Source organism: Helianthus annuus, chromosome 14, assembly GCF_002127325.2.
Source record: "Helianthus annuus cultivar XRQ/B chromosome 14, HanXRQr2.0-SUNRISE, whole genome shotgun sequence".
NCBI classification, from domain to species: domain Eukaryota; kingdom Viridiplantae; phylum Streptophyta; class Magnoliopsida; order Asterales; family Asteraceae; genus Helianthus; species Helianthus annuus.
Window position 1 is genome coordinate 43,982,684 of NC_035446.2, and position 21,361 is coordinate 44,004,044.

At 39.5% G+C, this 21,361-nt stretch overlaps 2 long non-coding RNA genes across 2 annotated transcripts; both read right to left on the minus strand.

Moving 5' to 3' along the window:
* Nucleotides 1-1,345: 1,345 nt before the first annotated feature.
* LOC110918455 lies at nt 1,346-3,840 on the minus strand. The gene is made up of 3 exons (XR_002581335.2): nt 3,682-3,840; nt 1,868-1,934; nt 1,346-1,419 (listed from the first exon to the last, which is right to left on the minus strand). It is a non-coding gene; the product is annotated as an uncharacterized LOC110918455 (long non-coding RNA).
* A 7,942-nt stretch (nt 3,841-11,782) lies between these two features.
* Nucleotides 11,783-14,330, minus strand: LOC110920747. Its single transcript, XR_002581878.2, has 3 exons — nt 14,172-14,330; nt 12,326-12,392; nt 11,783-11,877 (listed from the first exon to the last, which is right to left on the minus strand). It is a non-coding gene; the product is annotated as an uncharacterized LOC110920747 (long non-coding RNA).
* Between the last annotated feature and the right edge of the window lie 7,031 nt (nt 14,331-21,361).

Here is a 21,361-nt window from a genome sequence, read left to right on the forward strand (position 1 = left end):
ACAGAGGTAGTTTGTTTTGAGAAGATCGTTCATATACCGCTTTCGTCAGGTGAGATCCTACAGGTTCGTGGGTAGAAACCTGCTGGTGGTCTCAAACTCATGTCTTGTTTTAAAGCTCGGAAGTATCTGCGAAAGAACTATGTGGATTTTTGGCACATGTTATAGCATATAAGGGCAAAGGTAAGTCTATTCAAGATATTCCTATTGTACGGGACTATTCTGAAGTATTTCCTGAAGAGTTACCTGGTCTACCTCCAGCACGCCAAGTCGAGTTCCGTATTGATCTCGTACCTGGTGCAAACCCAATTGCCAGAGCTCCATATCGTCTTGCACCGTCTGAGATGCAAGAGTTGTCTAAGCAGCTTCAGGAACTCTCTGACAAAGGTTTTATCCATCCTAGATTTTCACCTTGGGGTGCTCCCGTTCTTTTTGTCAAGAAGAAGGATGGATCTTTTAGGATGTGTATCGATTATCGTGAGCTTAACAAGCTCACCATCAAGAATCGAGATCCCCTACCTCGCATTGATGATCTCTTTGATCAATTGCAAGGCGCTTCTTATTTTTCAAAGATTGATATGCGATCTGGATATCATCAACTCCGTGTGCATGAAGAAGATATTCCCAAGACAGCGTTCCGCACTCGCTATGGGCATTATGAGTTCACAGTCATGCCATTCGGTTTGACTAATGCTCCTGCTGTTTTCATGGACTTGATGAATAGGGTCTGCAAGCCTTATTTGGATAAGTACATCATCGTTTTCATTGATGACATCTTGATTTATTCTAAGACGCGAGCTGATCATGAGCAACATCTTCGTCTTACTCTGGAACTCCTAAAGAAAGAGCAACTTTTCGCCAAATTCTCCAAGTGTGAATTCTGGCTTAAAGAAGTTCAATTCTTAGGACATATTGTCAACGAACAAGGTATTCATGTAGATCCCTCCAAGATTAGTGCGATTAAGGATTGGGATACGCCCATTACTCCTACTGAAGTTCGTTCTTTTCTTGGTCTAGCGGGTTATTATCGCCGCTTCATTTAAAACTTCTCAAAGATTGCAGTTCCACTAACTGCTCTAATGTCACACCCGCTCGTAGCGGAAACGCAAGGTGTGATCTGTATGGTTTTCATTGCATAAATATCGATGTACATGAACAAACTATATGAATAAAACATACTCCATTGCCATTACATAAGTTTTTCAAAAGATTACAACATAAGTTTAGTGTGTCGGTTACAAACCATTAACATAAAAGTAAAGTGTTATTGTTTCATACATTAACATGAAATAAACTACTAAGGTTTAAACCATCATATTTCCGCAAAGAGGCGGAATATAACCGTTAAACCCTCCAAAAGATGGCATGGAGTTCTGGTACTTGTTATCTTGACTGAGAATCCCGACATGGTCCTTTAATTCCCTGAAATACATGTTAAGTTTGGAAAACATCAACAAAAGTTGGCGAATTCATGCGGTTTAGTTGTAAAAGATGTATTTAAAATGTAAGTTGTAGTATGTAAAGCGTCAATGAAATCGTTGATCATTAATGTTTTGCAAGGACATTAATATGTGTGACGAAAAAGGAAGCAATCCAACCCTAGACGATTTTATGCCGATTCCTATCGACTGGGACACAAAAGCACTCTTCCGTATGGGTCCACGACCAAGAGTGGGGCTCGCCAAAACCCATTAGATCTAACCACTTGTACCTAGGTCCAAACTGGATTAATGGTGCTTAGATGTATAACCCTAATTCGCACATGATCTAAGGTGTTTCATTCCCTAACTTTAACATACGTTGAACATGTATTTTCCCCGATAGTTGTAAAGTTGTAAAACATTTAAATGAATAGGGGACATGAACTCACAGTATCGCGTCCTGTGAATAGATGAAAATAAGATCTCACGTGCGGTCGTCCTGAATAGCGTTGCGACCTACAAATGTTCTTATTTTTGTTAGACACTTCGGTCTTTGTAAATAACTTGAGTACAAGTCTTGTGTCTTATTTGTGTGTAAGACTTGTATGTCTATACTGCTCGTTGAACGGTGTATTTAGATGAATGAGTTGTTAATCTGTTATATATATATATATTTCACCAAATATATATATATATATATATGTCATCTTGTATCTTGTGAGTTGTATAGTCGGATTTAGTCCTCTTAGTCTCGTGTCTTATATGTATCAATTGTACGTTTGTGTTTACAATAATGGTATCATTGGGCCGAGCCCATGTTTTCATGTTTTTGGGCCCCAAATAGTGTTGGGCCTAAATAGTGTTGGGCCTCAAATAGTGTTGGGCCTCAAATAGTGTTGGGCTTGAATAGTGTTGGGCTTGAATAGTGTTGGGCTTAAATAGTGTTGGGCTTAAATAGTGTTGGGCTTGAATAGTGTTGGGCTTAAATAGTGTTGGGCTTAAATAGTGTTGGGCCTTGGCCCATATGTTTGGTATTGGGCTTGGCCCATGTGTTTTTGTTAAGCCCATTAAGTATAATAAGCCCATTTGTTATAAAAATAGCCCACTAGTATAATAAGCCTTTCATTTTTATAAAAACCTTTTTATAAAAATTTACTAAGTACATTTGTTAGTAAATAAAAACATACTAGTTTTTGTAAGTTTATAAACATCCGAAAATTTGTTATCGATAGTATATTTATATTTCGTGTCGAAAAATCGTCTAAACATCGTAGTAACTCTTTGGATTGGCAATTCACTTATGTAGTCGTCCGTCGTTCGTTTTGACCATAAATTGTGTCCGATTATTTGAATCGTCCGTAACTCGTTTTAAGGCGTAAATATGTGAAGTCTTGTAAGACTTTAGTCGAAATGTTTATTGTGTTCATTTGTATCATTGTATTCAAGTTCCTAGTTATAATACATATAACTAATACAAACATATAACACATAGCACTTAAGTTGTTAAGTTAACTAAATATATATTTTCTCAAAAATATATATTTATATCAAACTTTGATTTTATAAAAACTATTCTTAAAAATCTTTTAATCTAATAAAGATTTTGTCAAAAATAATAGTTTTTATAACTTATGATTTTTAAGAAAACTTGGCCATATTTTATTAGAAATATGGACTTTGCCATGTTTAATAAAAACACATCTTTTCTTATAAAATCACCACCAATCTTCTCATATTTTTCTTAATAAAAACATAAGAGATTTATAACATAACTTATCAAGATGAACTCATAATCATGTAGGGTTTTGGTATGATCTTTACATATGTTTACTAGTCCAAAAATCATATTTTACTTCTAGTTTTAACAAGCTTTTTATAAAAATCCATCTTGTATGTTTTCTTTTTATAACTTGTAAAAGCATTATCTTTAGTTAACCACTTTATATACTTTAACAAAAACAAAGATCATGATCATCCATCTAATCTTTCATGCTTAACAAAACCCTTAAACACTTTCATGAACACTTGTTAGATTATGTTTTTAAACATCATCTAACAAGTTATTTGTATGCTAATCATCAAAACTAGATCAAATATGCAAGTAATCATCAATAAATCACAACATAAACACACTTTTATATTATGATTATTATTTTGCTTCTTTATATTTTCATCTTATTTTGTATTGTTCTTTTAGTTATAAGTTGTTCTTTAACAATAAATACATAAATAAGTATGAAAATAAAGGATTTAGAATGCTCACTTCTAGCTCTTGGCTAGGGATGATCTAGGTGAAAATGAAAAGCAAAGAATATGAAGATTTGATGGTTGAAAGCCCTTAGATGGATGGAAATGCTTGCTTCTACTTGTGGTTGCCTTAGATCCTCCTAAGTTCCATGAAAATGCATCTTGATCATCATGAAAGTGGCTTGAAATTGAAGATGGGTGATGGTGTATATGGACCGAAAATGGGGTATGTTTGGGAGCTTTTGGTGTTGTGAAAATGGAAGGTGAAAGTATGAGTGAAAAGCTTAGAAGTGAAGTAACTAGTTACTAGTAATGATCAGACTTTCACCACTTACATCAACTTGCAAGACTTTAGTAACCATCTAGGATATTTGTGGTAACAAGTTGAAAAAAAAATGGGGCCCACAATTGGTGTTGTAACCGTGAATGGGGGGGGGGGTTCCCTTTGCTTTTGCTTCTTGAATTACTTAGTAAATATGTTAGAACTTTTAGTTAGATGTTTTAGGAAGTTTATAAGTATAAGTGTTTAAGTTTTTAAAGGGTGTTAAATGATCATTACTAGACCAAAATGATCCAATTAACACTAGATGACCATAAAAAAAAAGATTTGATATTGTTCGGTCATTCGTTTCGAATTGTTTCGGTTAGATGTTATTTGAACGCTAAGTTGCGTAACTTGTGTGAATTGATGTAGTTATTGACTCGGATGATACCCGAATGTATCCTCACATGAATTCTATGTTAAATAATATTTTTACATGTCGTAAAAATATTAGAAAGCTGATTTCTGCGGAAAAGTGTTGAAATCGTCGCTTTTAGTGCTTTTCGGGCAATTTTTAGTGTTATCGGACTTCGGAAAGGATTTAAATCAAACCCTTGTATTCCTAGTTAGGGTTTAATATATATAAGATGTTGGACTTTCGTCTAAGTCCTAAAGATGTCGTTTAGATGATTTTCTTCGGATTCTGCTTTTTCGTCAGAATACTAGTTTATTAGGTGCTTTTCTAGTAGTTTCGATGCATTGTTTAAACTGTTCCAAATGTACTTAATAAAAATGAGTCATATGCATCCTAAGTAAGTATTCCTTGAGTATTCTATGTGTATGTCACGAAATAAGCAGTTCGGATGTTCAAAATGAATAAAAATGTAGCTAAAAATGTAGCTAAAATGAGTATTTTAAGTGTGAAAAGTTACCGTAAAGTCGCAGTTGTCACATTCTCCCCTTGTTATTGAGAATTTCGTCCCGAAATTCTAGCTTTGTTATTCTTTTCAGGAGTCTTCGGAAATAGGTGGGGATATTTTGCCTTCATTTGGTCTTCACGTTCCCAAGTATACTCGGGCCCGTGACGAGAGTTCCAACGAACCTTTACTAACTTGATACGACTTCTCCGTGTTTTATTGACCTTCCAGTCCGCGACCTCAACAGGTTCCTCCGTGTATTGGAGTTTGTCGTCAATGTGAATTTCATCCGTAGGAATGGTAACGGTTACTTGTATTGGACTCTTTTTAAGATTAGACACATGAAACGTGTGGTGTACACTGCTAAGTTCATCTGGTAACTTCAACTTGTAAGCAACAGTGAAAATCTTTTCTAAGATTTCAAATGGTCCAATGTAACGCGGGTTAAGCTTTCCACGTTTACCGAACCTCGCTACGCCTTTCCAAGGGGAGACTTTCAACAAAACTTTCTCTCCAACTTCGAAAGATGTTTGTTTTCGTTTTCCATCTGCGTAAAGCTTTTGTCGATCGCGAGCCGCCTTGATACGGTCTCGTATCTGAAAAATTTTATCAGTAGTATCTTGGACTAGTTCCGGACCAATTAATTGACTATCGCCTGTTTCCGCCCAACATAGCGGAGAGCGACACTTTCGACCATAAAGAGCTTCAAACGGTGCAGCTCGTATACTTGTATGGTAGCTGTTATTGTAGGAAAACTCAACTAGAGGTAGATGATTATCCCAATTGCCGCCTAAATCCATAACACATGCACGAAGCATATCTTCGAGTGTTTGGATTGTCCGTTCGCTCTGGCCGTCAGTTTGTGGATGAAAGGCCGTACTTAGATTCAATTGAGATCCAAAGGCCTGTTGAAATGATTTCCATATTCTTGAAACAAAACGACCGTCTCGGTCCGAAATGATTGAAATAGGCACTCCATGACGAGCCACTATTTCTTTGAGATAGATTCCCGCTAGTTTCTCAGTACTATCCTTCTCCCGAATCGGTAAGAAGTGGGCGGACTTTGTCAATCTATCGACGATTACCCATATCATGTCATGGCCTTTCGAGGTCCTGGGTAACTTCGTAATGAAGTTCATCGATATTTGTTCCCATTTCCAAGCGGGAATCTCGGGTTGTTGTAATAAACCCGACGGTTTTTGATACTCTGCCTTGACCTTCGCGCAGGTCAAGCATTTTCCAACATAGATAGCAATATCCTTTTTGAGGTTAGGCCACCAATAGTACTCCTTTAAGTCATGGTACATCTTATCTGATCCAGGATGGATCGAGTACTTTGACCTATGTGCTTCCTCAAAAATGAGATCTCGGAGACCTCCAAAGAATGGAACCCAAATTCTACCTGCAAAGTACAAAGTTTCATCTTCCTTCGGCACTAACTGTTTTTCCATGCCTCGGAGTGATTCTTCTAGAATATGCTCTTCCTTGAGCGCTTCTTGTTGTGCATTTTGAATTCGTGCGGTAAGATCTGTGTGAATCGTCATCTCTAGTGCTCGCACTCTTAGTGTTTTAACTCGTTCCTTGCGGCTCAAGGCGTCTGCTACAACGTTTGCCTTGCCCGGATGGTACTTGATCTCACAGTCATAGTCGTTCAATAATTCAACCCAGCGTCGCTGACGCATATTTAATTCTTTTTGGTTGAATATGTGTTGTAGACTCCTATGATCTGTGAAAATAGTGCACTGTGTACCATATAAGTAATGCCGCCAAATTTTCAAAGCAAATACCACCGCGCCTAACTCTAGGTCGTGAGTGGTATAGTTCTTCTCATGAACTTTCAATTGGCGGGACGCGTACGCGATAACCTTTTCACGTTGCATGAGAACACAACCCAAACCTTGGTGCGAAGCATCACAGTATACTACAAAGTCATCGGTACCGTCAGGTAATGATAAGATTGGTGCGATGCACAACTTGTCTTTAAGAAGTTGAAATGCTGCTTCTTGTTTCTCTCCCCAATCAAATTTCCTGTCTTTCTGTGTAAGAGAAGTTAGCGGTTGAGCAATCTTTGAAAAATTCTCAATAAACCTCCGATAATATCCCGCTAAGCCCAAAAATTGTCGCACTTCCGTAGGAGTCTTGGGCGCTTCCCAATTTTTAATCGAATCAATTTTCGACGGGTCTACTTGAATACCTTTCTCGTTCACTATATGCCCGAGAAATTGTACTTCACGAATCCAAAAATCACATTTGGAAAACTTCGCGTATAGTTTCTCCTTCTTGAGTAGTTCTAAGATGGTTCTCAAATGTTGTTCATGCTCGTCTGCCGATTGTGAGTATATCAAGATGTTGTCAATGAACACTATGACGAATTTGTCGAGATACGGCTTGCACACGCGGTTCATTAAATCCATGAAGACCGCCGGTGCGTTCGTTAAACCAAAAGGCATAACGAGAAACTCGTAATGACCGTAACGAGTTTGAAAAGCCGTTTTCGGTACGCTTTCTTCTTGAATCCGTAACTGATGATACCCAGATCGTAAGTCTATTTTTGAATAAAAACTCGACCCTTGAAGTTGATCAAATAAGTCGTCAATCCTCGGTAGTGGATACCGATTCTTGATGGTGAGTTTATTCAACTCTCTGTAGTCGATACACATTCTGAATGTCCCGTCCTTCTTTTTCACAAAAAGAACTGGAGCTCCCCAAGGCGAGAAACTCGGTCTGATGAATCCCTTATCCAACAACTCTTGAATTTGTGTGGACAATTCCTGCATTTCAGAAGTTGCTAATCGATACGGAGATTTAGCTACGGGTGCGGCTCCTGGTACCAAGTCGATGTGAAATTCGACTTGTCGATTAGGTGGTAGTCCTGGCAAGTCTTCAGGGAAGACTTCAGGAAATTCTTTTACTACCGGAATATCCGTCAACTTCGGCCCATCGGCCTTCTTGTCTACAACATGCGCTAGAAAGGCAATATAACCTTTCCGTAAGTATTTCTGTGCTTTCATGCAATTGATGATCCTTAATGGGGTGTCACGCTTCTCTCCATGTATAACAAGTGTCTCTTCGTTCGGTAGTGGTAGTGGAATTATCTTCTCGTGGCAAACGACTTCGGCTCGATTGTTGGATAGCCAATCCATGCCAACCACTACGTCGAAACTACCCAATTCAATGGGTAAGAGATCGATATTGAATTTTTGTTCGCCAAGTTCTAAGGTACACTCCTTAACAACTTCTCCCGTCTCTATTAGTCTACCATTAGCCAATTCTATAGAATATGGAACATCTAGCTTACTAGGTTCCAAGCCCAGAATATTTTTAAATTCTATAGAGATAAAACTAAAATCGGCTCCGGTATCAAATAATATGGATGCAAAATGATCATTGAGGAGAAACGTACCAGTGACCACATTAGGGTCTTGGCGCGCATCCTTGGCTCCAATCACAAAAGATCGACCACGAGCTTGGTTTTCTTTAGGACAATCTTTCTTGTAGTGATCTTTGCTTCCGCATCCAAAGCATCCTTGACCACGACCATTCCCGTTCCCATTCTTGTTATCAAATCCACTTCCCGATCCAGTATTATTTCCCGTTCCCCAACATGATTCAGCACGGTGGCCATTCTTGCCACACTTGTCACACTTGACAACCCGACAATCACCCAAGTGATAATATTTGCATCGCTCACACTTAGGTAAAGTACCAGCGTACTTCTTAGGACCAGTGTCGTTTGTGGCTACAAACGCCCTTGCATCCTTTTGCGGGTTATTCTGTCGCCTGTTGTTGTTGTTGTTGTTGTTGTTGGGGTTATTGTTATTGTTGTTGTGGTTGTTGTTACTGTTGTTGTTGTTGTTATTATTATTACCGCGGGTTCCCTTCTTGAAATTCGAGTAATTTCTCTTCCCACGGTTGGAAGACTCGGCATGTGTTTCCTTTTTATCATCACCTTTCTCACCGAATATTTTCATCCTGACCCCGTCTTCAGAAAGACTCACGGCTATAGTCACAGCCTGAGTAATAGTCGTGGGTTTAGCTGCAGTAACCAAACTTCGAATCTTGTCAGAAAGTCCCCAGATGTAGCGTTCGATACGCTTGTATTCTGGTGTCACAAGATAAGGAATCACGCGGGACAGATCGTGAAACCTTTGCGTATATCCCGTGATATCAGCTCCGACCATGGTAAGGTTCCAAAACTCGTTCTCCAACTTCTGGAGTTCAACACGAGAACAGTACTTATCCCTCATACGTTCCTTCAGTTCCTCCCAAGTTAACGCATAAGCAGCGTTATCACCCAAAGTTTGCACTTGTAAGTTCCACCATGTAAGGGCCTCGTTAAGAAACAAGCCAGTAACGAAAGTGACTTGCTGATTAGCGGAACATCTGCTCATTCTGATTGTGGAATCCGTTTTCTCAGTCCATCTCACGTAAGCCACAGCACCGCCTGTGCCATCGTAGTTGAGTGGCTTGCAGTCCAGGAACTGCTTGAATGTGCACCCTGTAATTGGACAACGGATTCTGAATGAGCAAATAGTGAATCGTACAAATAGATTTAGAAAGAAATTTGATGAGTTATAATTAAAACAACTAAACGTTACCCGTATTATTTGTTCCACCTGAATTACCGCCTTGACCCTGGCCTCCCGATCCGCCGGTGCCACCACTTTGTTCGACACGGGATGCCTCATACAGTGCGATAGCTTGGGCGATCCTCTGTTCTATTAGTGCATTTAATTCAGCCTCGTTTGTAGGCATCGGTGGAGGTGGGGGTGGATTAACTGTCCGTGTCCGTAAGACTCTCCTTGGTGGCATGATTCTTCCAAAGGAGAAATAGGATAAAGATTAGACGTTGATTTGATTTCTTAAATAATTTTACTAAGCATAAAAAAAAATATACATCTTTAACATTAATAGCAATATCACCAAGAAACATATAATGCGAGTAAATAAGTTAACATAAACAATAAGATATGTCCAACCAGACCACTCAGATGCATTTAATAGATAACACCAAGTTTTTCATATATATAGTCAACCGGTTACATTATCGTTTGAAAGGAAACAAAAAAATAGACTCGGGCTACATAACCCGGTCATACTAGTCTAGTACAACAAAAGAGATAACAAGGTCTTCCTTCCAACTGTGTGATCCGCTGTATGTCGGTTGTCCTAAAAACTTGGTGGAGCATCAATATGTACACAAAACGGATATAGATACCCGTCCCAAAAGCACGATACCTGCAAACATAGTCTATGGGGGGGGGGGAATACTGGCGGTGGAATCGGGAATAATAGCCTGTGAACATCAGAAACCCTACCCTCCAAATCGAGTACCAAACGATGAAGGAACACACTCTGCTGCTCGAGCGCCAGAACACGGGCAGGTAGATCGACTGGTGGTATATCCACGGGTGGCATCTGGGGCGGTAGTGGGGGTAATGGTGGTGACCCTGGTGGTGGTGGTGGAGCCTGAAGTACCAAACCAATAAGGTGAGTAAGTTCATCCTCGAGTTCACTAACTCGAGGGATAACAAAATCTATCTGATGCTCGAGTGTCAGCACACGGGCACGTAACTCGGTAGTAGCAGCTGGGAAATGCAGTGGGTGGTATGGATCCGTCAGAGGCATAACATGAGGGGGTGAGTATGGCGCAGTAAGAGGCTCGACACTGGGTGGTATGTGTGCATGTCCGGATGGTCCGGCCTCATCAATATGGTCAGTCGGTGGTATGATAGGTGCGAAGTGTATGAGGCGAACATGCTCGGGAGATGCATCTGGTGCAGGGACTGGAATAGGTACAGGGATGGCTGGCTCTGCTGGCATCATGTCATCCCCAAAGTCTGCATGGCCCTGTAGTGCGGATGAGGAAACGGACGCATAAGTGGAAGCATCCGAATCGGTGTCTGAATCAGAAGAGATAATAAAAATCGGAACCACCGGTGCTGGAACCTCTAGAATAACCAAATCATGAACATCCCCGTCTCCCAACTCGTCATCCAAATGCTCCACAGGAATCACAGGGACTACAACGTCGTCCTCCTCGTCAAGGTCGTCAATGAAGGGCACAATAGCAAGGGGAAGAACATCCCATGGTATAACCTCGACCACATGTTCACCCTCCGGGTGACCTATGATAACTACGTCGTTGAGTATAGGGGGGATAGCTAACACATCATCATCGATGATCTCGCCCAGAAGTGCGAACGGCTGAAAATCATCCATGTCGCTGTCAGAAGTAGAATCGCTATCAGATAAGATGACCTGAACCTCCGGCACATAGTCATCGTCGGAGGATAGCTCCATCGGGTCTACGTCGTCGTATATGTTGCTTCCTTCAGAGGAAGACATGATATCCTGAGAAATAAGTTGTTCGACACGTATGAATATTTGTTATTTTACATACATACACAAAATGTATTTTTTTCACATAATGTTCATTTTAGGTTATCCTAATTGAGTTGTGTGGATTAACTTAAAGTTGCATGTCTACTATTTAGATGACTAAGACACTAATGTCCTTGCTTGATTTGTATGAGATGAATTCTTGTTGAAAATGGACCATGAAAAATGTTTATGCAAATGAAAACATTTGTTTGTATTTAACTGGTTTTCGTGAGAGATCCCTAGTGATTGTAGACTTAGACTCGATAAAGAATCCTGGTTCACTACAATCGATGCTCTAATACCAAACTGTCACACCCGCTCGTAGCGGAAACGCAAGGTGTGATCTGTATGGTTTTCATTGCATAAATATCGATGACCATGAACAAACTATATGAATAAAACATACGCCATTGCCATTACATAAGTTTTTCAAAAGATTACAACATAAGTTTAGTGTGTCGGTTACAAACCATTAACATAAAAGTAATGTGTTATTGTTTCATACATTAACATGAAATAAACTACTAAGGTTTAAACCATCATATTTCCGCAAAGAGGCCGAATATAACAGTTAAACCCTCCAAAAGATGGCATGGAGTTCTGGTACTTGTTATCTTGACTGAGAATCCCGACATGGTCCTTTAATTCCCTGAAATACATGTTAAGTTTGGAAAACATCAACAAAAGTTGGCGAATTCATGCGGTTTAGTTGTAAAAGACGTATTTAAAATGTAAGTTGTAGTATGTAAAGCGTCAATGAAATCGTTGATCATTAATGTTTTGCAAGGACATTAATATGTGTGACGAAAAAGGAAGCAATCCAACCCTAGACGATTTTATGCCGATTCCTATCGACTGGGACACAAAAGCACTCTTCCGTATGGGTCCACGACCAAGAGTGGGGCTCGCCAAAACCCATTAGATCTAACCACTTGTACCTAGGTCCAAACTGGATTAATGGTGCTTAGATGTATAACCCTAATTCGCACATGATCTAAGGTGTTTCATTCCCTAACTTTAACATACGTTGAACATGTATTTTCCCCGATAGTTGTAAAGTTGTAAAACATTTAAATGAATAGGGGACATGAACTCACAGTATCGCGTCCTGTGAATAGATGAAAATAAGATCTCACGTGCGGTCGTCCTGAATAGCGTTGCGACCTACAAATGTTCTTATTTTTGTTAGACACTTCGGTCTTTGTAAATAACTTGAGTACAAGTCTTGTGTCTTATTTGTGTGTAAGACTTGTATGTCTATACTGCTCGTTGAACGGTGTATTTAGATGAATGAGTTGTTAATCTGTTATATATATATATATATATATATATATATATATATATATATATATATATATATATATATATATATATTTCACCAAATATATATATATATATGTCATCTTGTATCTTGTGAGTTGTATAGTCGGATTTAGTCCTCTTAGTCTCGTGTCTTATATGTATCAATTGTACGATTGTGTTTACAATAATGGTATCATTGGGCCGAGCCCATGTTTTCATGTTTTTGGGCCCCAAATAGTGTTGGGCCTAAATAGTGTTGGGCCTCAAATAGTGTTGGGCCTCAAATAGTGTTGGGCTTGAATAGTGTTGGGCTTGAATAGTGTTGGGCTTAAATAGTGTTGGGCTTAAATAGTGTTGGGCTTGAATAGTGTTGGGCTTAAATAGTGTTGGGCCTTGGCACATATGTTTGGTATTGGGCTTGGCCCATGTGTTTTTGTTAAGCCCATTAAGTATAATAAGCCCATTTGTTATAAAAATAGCCCACTAGTATAATAAGCCTTTCATTTTTATAAAAACCTTTTTATAAAAATTTACTAAGTACATTTGTTAGTAAATAAAAACATACTAGTTTTTGTAAGTTTATAAACATCCGAAAATTTGTTATCGATAGTATATTTATATTTCGTGTCGAAAAATCGTCTAAACATCGTAGTAACTCTTCGGATTGGCAATTCACTTATGTAGTCGTCCGTCGTTCGTTTTGACCATAAATGGTGTCCGATTATTTGAATCGTCCGTAACTTGTTTTAAGGCGTAAATATGTGAAGTCTTGTAAGACTTTAGTCGAAATGTTTATTGTGTTCATTTGTATCATTGTATTCAAGTTCCTAGTTATAATACATATAACTAATACAAACATATAACACATAGCACTTAAGTTGTTAAGTTAACTAAATATATATTTTCTCAAAAATATATATTTATATCAAACTTTGATTTTATAAAAACTATTCTTAAAAATCTTTTAATCTAATAAAGATTTTGTCAAAAATAATAGTTTTTATAACTTATGATTTTTAAGAAAACTTGGCCATATTTTATTAGAAATATGGACTTTGCCATGTTTAATAAAAACACATCTTTTCTTATAAAATCACCACCAATCTTCTCATATTTTTCTTAATAAAAACATAAGAGATTTATAACATAACTTATCAAGATGAACTCATAATCATGTAGGGTTTTGGTATGATCTTTACATATGTTTACTAGTCCAAAAATCATATTTTACTTCTAGTTTTAACAAGCTTTTTATAAAAACCCATCTTGTATGTTTTCTTTTTATAACTTGTAAAAGCATTATCTTTAGTTAACCACTTTATATACTTTAACAAAAACAAAGATCATGATCATCCATCTAATCTTTCACGCTTAACAAAACCCTTAAACACTTTCATGAACACTTGTTAGATTATGTTTTTAAACATCATCTAACAAGTTATTTGTATGCTAATCATCAAAACTAGATCAAATATGCAAGTAATCATCAATAAATCACAACATAAACACACTTTTATATTATGATTATTATTTTGCTTCTTTATATTTTCATCTTATTTTGTATTGTTCTTTTAGTTATAAGTTGTTCTTTAACAATAAATACATAAATAAGTATGAAAATAAAGGATTTAGAATGCTCACTTCTAGCTCTTGGCTAGGGATGATCTAGGTGAAAATGAAAAGCAAAGAATATGAAGATTTGATGGTTGAAAGCCCTTAGATGGATGGAAATGCTTGCTTCTACTTGTGGTTGCCTTAGATCCTCCTAAGTTCCATGAAAATGCATCTTGATCATCATGAAAGTGGCTTGAAATTGAAGATGGGTGACGGTGTATATGGACCGAAAATGGGTTATGTTTGGGAGCTTTTGGTGTTGTGAAAATGGAAGGTGAAAGTATGAGTGAAAAGCTTAGAAGTGAAGTAACTAGTTACTAGTAATGATCATACTTTCACCACTTACATCAACTTGCAAGACTTTAGTAACCATCTAGGATATTTGTGGTAACAAGTTGAAAAAAAAATGGGGCCCACAATTGGTGTTGTAACCGTGAATGGGGGGGGGGGGTTTCCCTTTGCTTTTGCTTCTTGAATTACTTAGTAAATATGTTAGAACTTTTAGTTAGATGTTTTAGGAAGTTTATAAGTATAAGTGTTTAAGTTTTTAAAGGGTGTTAAATGATCATTACTAGACCAAAATGATCCAATTAACACTAGATGACCATAAAAAAAAAGATTTGATATTGTTCGGTCATTCGTTTCGAATTGTTTCGGTTAGATGTTATTTGAACGCTAAGTTGCGTAACTTGTGTGAATTGATGTAGTTATTGACTCGGATGATACCCGAATGTATCCTCACATGAATTCTGTGTTAAATAATATTTTTACATGTCGTAAAAATATTAGAAAGCTGATTTCTGCGGAAAAGTGTTGAAATCGTCGCTTTTAGTGCTTTTCGGGCAATTTTTAGTGTTATCGGACTTCGGAAAGGATTTAAATCAAACCCTTGTATTCCTAGTTAGGGTTTAATATATATAAGATGTTGGACTTTCGTCTAAGTCCTAAAGATGTCGTTTAGATGATTTTCTTCGGATTCTGCTTTTTCGTCAGAATACTAGTTTATTAGGTGCTTTTCTAGTAGTTTCGATGCATTGTTTAAACTGTTCCAAATGTACTTAATAAAAATGAGTCATATGCATCCTAAGTAAGTATTCCTTGAGTATTCTATGTGTATGTCACGAAATAAGCAGTTCGGATGTTCAAAATGAATAAAAATGTAGCTAAAAATGTAGCTAAAATGAGTATTTTAAGTGTGAAAAGTTACCGTAAAGTCGCAGTTGTCACATTCTCCCCTTGTTATTGAGAATTTCGTCCCGAAATTCTAGCTTTGTTATTCTTTTCAGGAGTCTTCGGAAATAGGTGGGGATATTTTGCCTTCATTTGGTCTTCACGTTCCCAAGTATACTCGGGCCCGTGACGAGAGTTCCAACGAACCTTTACTAACTTGATACGACTTCTCCGTGTTTTATTGACCTTCCAGTCCGCGACCTCAACAGGTTCCTCCGTGTATTGGAGTTTGTCGTCAATGTGAATTTCATCCGTAGGAATGGTAACGGTTACTTGTATTGGACTCTTTTTAAGATTAGACACATGAAACGTGTGGTGTACACTGCTAAGTTCATCTGGTAACTTCAACTTGTAAGCAACAGTGCCAATCTTTTCTAAGATTTCAAATGGTCCAATGTAACACGAGTTAAGCTTTCCACGTTTACCGAACCTCGCTACGCCTTTCCAAGGGGAGACTTTCAACAAAACTTTCTCTCCAACTTCGAAAGATGTTTGTTTTCGTTTTCCATCTGCGTAAAGCTTTTGTCGATCGCGAGCCGCCTTGATACGGTCTCGTATCTGAAAAATTTTATCAGTAGTATCTTGGACTAGTTCCGGACCAATTAATTGACTATCGCCTGTTTCCGCCCAACATAGCGGAGAGCGACACTTTCGACCATAAAGAGCTTCAAACGGTGCAGCTCGTATACTTGTATGGTAGCTGTTATTGTAGGGAAACTCAACTAGAGGTAGATGATTATCCCAATTGCCGCCTAAATCCATAACACATGCACGAAGCATATCTTCGAGTGTTTGGATTGTCCGTTCGCTCTGGCCGTCAGTTTGTGGATGAAAGGCCGTACTTAGATTCAATTGAGATCCAAAGGCCTGTTGAAATGATTTCCATATTCTTGAAACAAAACGACCGTCTCGGTCCGAAATGATTGAAATAGGCACTCCATGACGAGCCACTATTTCTTTGAGATAGATTCCCGCTAGTTTCTCAGTACTATCCTTCTCCTGAATCGGTAAGAAGTGGGCGGACTTTGTCAATCTATCGACGATTACCCATATCATGTCATGGCCTTTCGAGGTCCTGGGTAACTTCGTAATGAAGTCCATCGATATTTGTTCCCATTTCCAAGCGGGAATCTCGGGTTGTTGTAATAAACCCGACGGTTTTTGATACTCTGCCTTGACCTTCGCGCAGGTCAAGCATTTTCCAACATAGATAGCAATATCCTTTTTGAGGTTAGGCCACCAATAGTACTCCTTTAAGTCATGGTACATCTTATCTGATCCAAGATGGATCGAGTACTTTGACCTATGTGCTTCCTCAAAAATGAGATCTCGGAGACCTCCAAAGAATGGAACCCAAATTCTACCTGCAAAGTACAAAGTTTCATCTTCCTTCGGCACTAACTGTTTTTCCATGCCTCGGAGTGATTCTTCTAGAATATGCTCTTCCTTGAGCGCTTCTTGTTGTGCATTTTGAATTCGTGCGGTAAGATCTGTGTGAATCGTCATCTCTAGTGCTCGCACTCTTAGTGTTTTAACTCGTTCCTTGCGGCTCAAGGCGTCTGCTACAACGTTTGCCTTGCCCGGATGGTACTTGATCTCACAGTCATAGTCGTTCAATAATTCAACCCAGCGTCGCTGACGCATATTTAATTCTTTTTGGTTGAATATGTGTTGTAGACTCCTATGATCTGTGAAAATAGTGCACTGTGTACCATATAAGTAATGCCGCCAAATTTTCAAAGCAAATACCACCGCGCCTAACTCTAGGTCGTGAGTGGTATAGTTCTTCTCGTGAACTTTCAATTGGCGGGACGCGTACGCGATAACCTTTTCACGTTGCATGAGAACACAACCCAAACCTTGGTGCGAAGCATCACAGTATACTACAAAGTCATCGGTACCGTCAGGTAATGATAAGATTGGTGCGATGCACAACTTGTCTTTAAGAAGTTGAAATGCTGCTTCTTGTTTCTCTCCCCAATCAAATTTCCTGTCTTTCTGTGTAAGAGAAGTTAGCGGTTGAGCAATCTTTGAAAAATTCTCAATAAACCTCCGATAATATCCCGCTAAGCCCAAAAATTGTCGCACTTCCGTAGGAGTCTTGGGCGCTTCCCAATTTTTAATCGAATCAATTTTCGACGGGTCTACTTGAATACCTTTCTCGTTCACTATATGCCCGAGAAATTGTACTTCACGAATCCAAAAATCACATTTGGAAAACTTCGCGTATAGTTTCTCCTTCTTGAGTAGTTCTAAGATGGTTCTCAAATGTTGTTCATGCTCGTCTGCCGATTGTGAGTATATCAAGATGTCGTCAATGAACACTATGACGAATTTGTCGAGATACGGCTTGCACACGCGGTTCATTAAATCCATGAAGACCGCCGGTGCGTTCGTTAAACCAAAAGGCATAACGAGAAACTCGTAATGACCGTAACGAGTTCGAAAAGCCGTTTTCGGTACGCTTTCTTCTTGAATCCGTAACTGATGATACCCAGATCGTAAGTCTATTTTTGAATAAAAACTCGACCCTTGAAGTTGATCAAATAAGTCGTCAATCCTCGGTAGTGGATACCGATTCTTGATGGTGAGTTTATTCAACTCTCTGTAGTCGATACACATTCTGAATGTCCCGTCCTTCTTTTTCACAAAAAGAACTGGAGCTCCCCAAGGCGAGAAACTCGGTCTGATGAATCCCTTATCCAACAACTCTTGAAGTTGTGTGGACAATTCCTGCATTTCAGAAGGTGCTAATCGATACAGAGATTTAGCTACGGGTGCGGCTCCTGGTACCAAGTCGATGTGAAATTCGACTTGTCGATTAGGTGGTAGTCCTGGCAAGTCTTCAGGAAAGACTTCAGGAAATTCTTTTACTACCGGAATATCCGTCAACTTCGGCCCATCGGCCTTCTTGTCTACAACATGCGCTAGAAAGGCAATATAACCTTTCCGTAAGTATTTCTGTGCTTTCATGCAATTGATGATCCTTAATGGGGTGTCACGCTTCTCTCCATGTATAACAAGTGTCTCTTCGTTCGGTAGTGGTAGTCGAATTATCTTCTCGTGGCAAACGACTTCGGCTCGATTGTTGGATAGCCAATCCATGCCAACCACTACGTCGAAACTACCCAATTCAATGGGTAAGAGATCGATATTGAATTTTTGTTCGCCAAGTTCTAAGGTACACTCCTTAACAACTTCTCCCGTCTCTATTAGTCTACCGTTAGCCAATTCTATAGAATATGGAACATCTAGCTTACTAGGTTCCAAGCCCAGAATATTTTTAAATTCTATAGAGATAAAACTAAAATCGGCTCCGGTATCAAATAATATGGATGCAAAATGATCATTGAGGAGAAACGTACCAGTGACCACATTAGGGTCTTGGCGCGCATCCTTGGCTCTAATCACAAAAGATCGACCACGAGCTTGGTTTTCTTTAGGACAATCTTTCTTGTAGTGATCTTTGCTTCCGCATCCAAAGCATCCTTGACCACGACCATTCCCGTTCCCATTCTTGTTATCAAATCCACTTCCCGATCCAGTATTATTTCCCGTTCCCCAACATGATTCAGCACGGTGGCCATTCTTGCCACACTTGTCACACTTGACAACCCGACAATCACCCAAGTGATGATATTTACATCGCTCACACTTAGGTAAAGTACCAGCGTACTTCTTAGGACCAGTGTCGTTTGTGGCTACAAACGCCCTTGCATCCTTTTGCGGGTTATTCTGTCGCCTGTTGTTGTTGTTGTTGTTGGGGTTATTGTTATTGTTGTTGTGGTTGTTGTTACTGTTGTTGTTGTTGTTGTTATTACCGCAGGTTCCCTTCTTGAAATTCGAGTAATTTCTCTTCCCACGGTTGGAAGACTCGGCATGTGTTTCCTTTTTATCATCACCTTTCTCACCGAATATTTTCATCCTGACCCCGTCTTCAGTAAGACTCACTGCTATAGTCACAGCCTGAGTAATAGTCGTGGGTTTAGCTGCAGTAACCAAACTTCGAATCTTGTCAGAAAGTCCCCAGATGTAGCGTTCGATACGCTTGTATTCTGGTGTCACAAGATAAGGAATCACGCGGGACAGATCGTGAAACCTTTGCGTATATCCCGTGATATCAGCTCCGACCATGGTAAGGTTCCAAAACTCGTTCTCCAACTTCTGGAGTTCAGCACGAGAACAGTACTTATCCCTCATACGTTCCTTCAGTTCCTCCCAAGTTAACGCATAAGCAGCGTTATCACCCAAAGTTTGCACTTGTAAGTTCCACCATGTAAGGGCCTCGTTAAGAAACAAGCCAGTAACGAAAGTGACTTGCTGATTAGCGGAACATCTGCTCATTCTGATTGTGGAATCCGTTTTCTCAGTCCATCTCACGTAAGCCACAGCACCGCCTGTGCCATCGTAGTTGAGTGGCTTGCAGTCCAGGAACTGCTTGAATGTGCACCCTGTAATTGGACAACGGATTCTGAATGAGCAAATAGTGAATCGTACAAATAGATTTAGAAAGAAATTTGATGAGTTGTAATTAAAACAACTAAACGTTACCCGTATTATTTGTTCCATCTGAATTACCGCCTTGACCCTGGCCTCCCGATCCGCCGGTGCCACCACTTTGTTCGACACGGGATGCCTCATACAGTGCGATAGCTTGGGCGATCCTCTGTTCTATTAGTGCATTTAATTCAGCCTCGTTTGTAGGCATCGGTGGAGGTGGGGGTGGATTAACTGTCCGTGTCCGTAAGACTCTCCTTGGTGGCATGATTCTTCCAAAGGAGAAATAGGATAAAGATTAGACGTTGATTTGATTTCTTAAATAATTTTACTAAGCATAAAAAAAAATATACATCTTTAACATTAATAGCAATATCACCAAGAAACATATAATGCGAGTAAATAAGTTAACATAAACAATAAGATATGTCCAACCAGACCACTCAGATGCATTTAATAGATAACACCAAGTTTTTCATATATATAGTCAACCGGTTACATTATCGTTTGAAAGGAAACAAAAAAATAGACTCGGGCTACATAACCCGGTCATACTAGTCTAGTACAACAAAAGAGATAACAAGGTCTTCCTTCCAACTGTGTGATCCGCTGTATGTCGGTTGTCCTAAAAACTTGGTGGAGCATCAATATGTACACAAAACGGATATAGATACCCGTCCCAAAAGCACGATACCTGCAAACATAGTCTATGGGGGGGGGATACTGGCGGTGGAATCGGGAATAATAGCCTGTGAACATCAGAAACCCTACCCTCCAAATCGAGCACCAAACGATGAAGGAACACACTCTGCTGCTCGAGCGCCAGAACACGGGCAGGTAGATCGACTGGTGGTATATCCACGGGTGGCATCTGGGGCGGTAGTGGGGGTAATGGTGGTGACCCTGGTGGTGGTGGTGGAGCCTGAAGTACCAAACCAATAAGGTGAGTAAGTTCATCCTCGAGTTCACTAACTCGACGGATAACAAAATCTATCTGATGCTCGAGTGTCAGCACACGGGCACGTAACTCGGTAGTAGCAGCTGGGAAATGCAGTGGGTGGTATGGATACGTCAGAGGCATAACATGAGGGGGTGAGTATGGCGCAGTAAGAGGCTCGACACTGGGTGGTATGTGTGCATGTTCGGATGGTCCGGCCTCATCAGTATGGTCAGTCGGTGGTATGATAGGTGCGAAGTGTATGAGGCGAACATGCTCAGGAGATGCATCTGGTGCAGGGACTGGAATAGGTACAGGGATGACTGGCTCTGCTGGCATCATGTCATCCCCAAAGTCTGCATGGCCCTGTAGTGCGGATGAGGTAACGGACGCATAAGTGGAAGCATCCGAATCGGTGTCTGAATCAGAAGAGATAATAAAAATCGGAACCACCGGTGCTGGAACCTCTAGAATAACCAAATCATGAACATCCCCGTCTCCCAACTCGTCATCCAAATGCTCCACAGGAATCACAGGGACTACAACGTCGTCC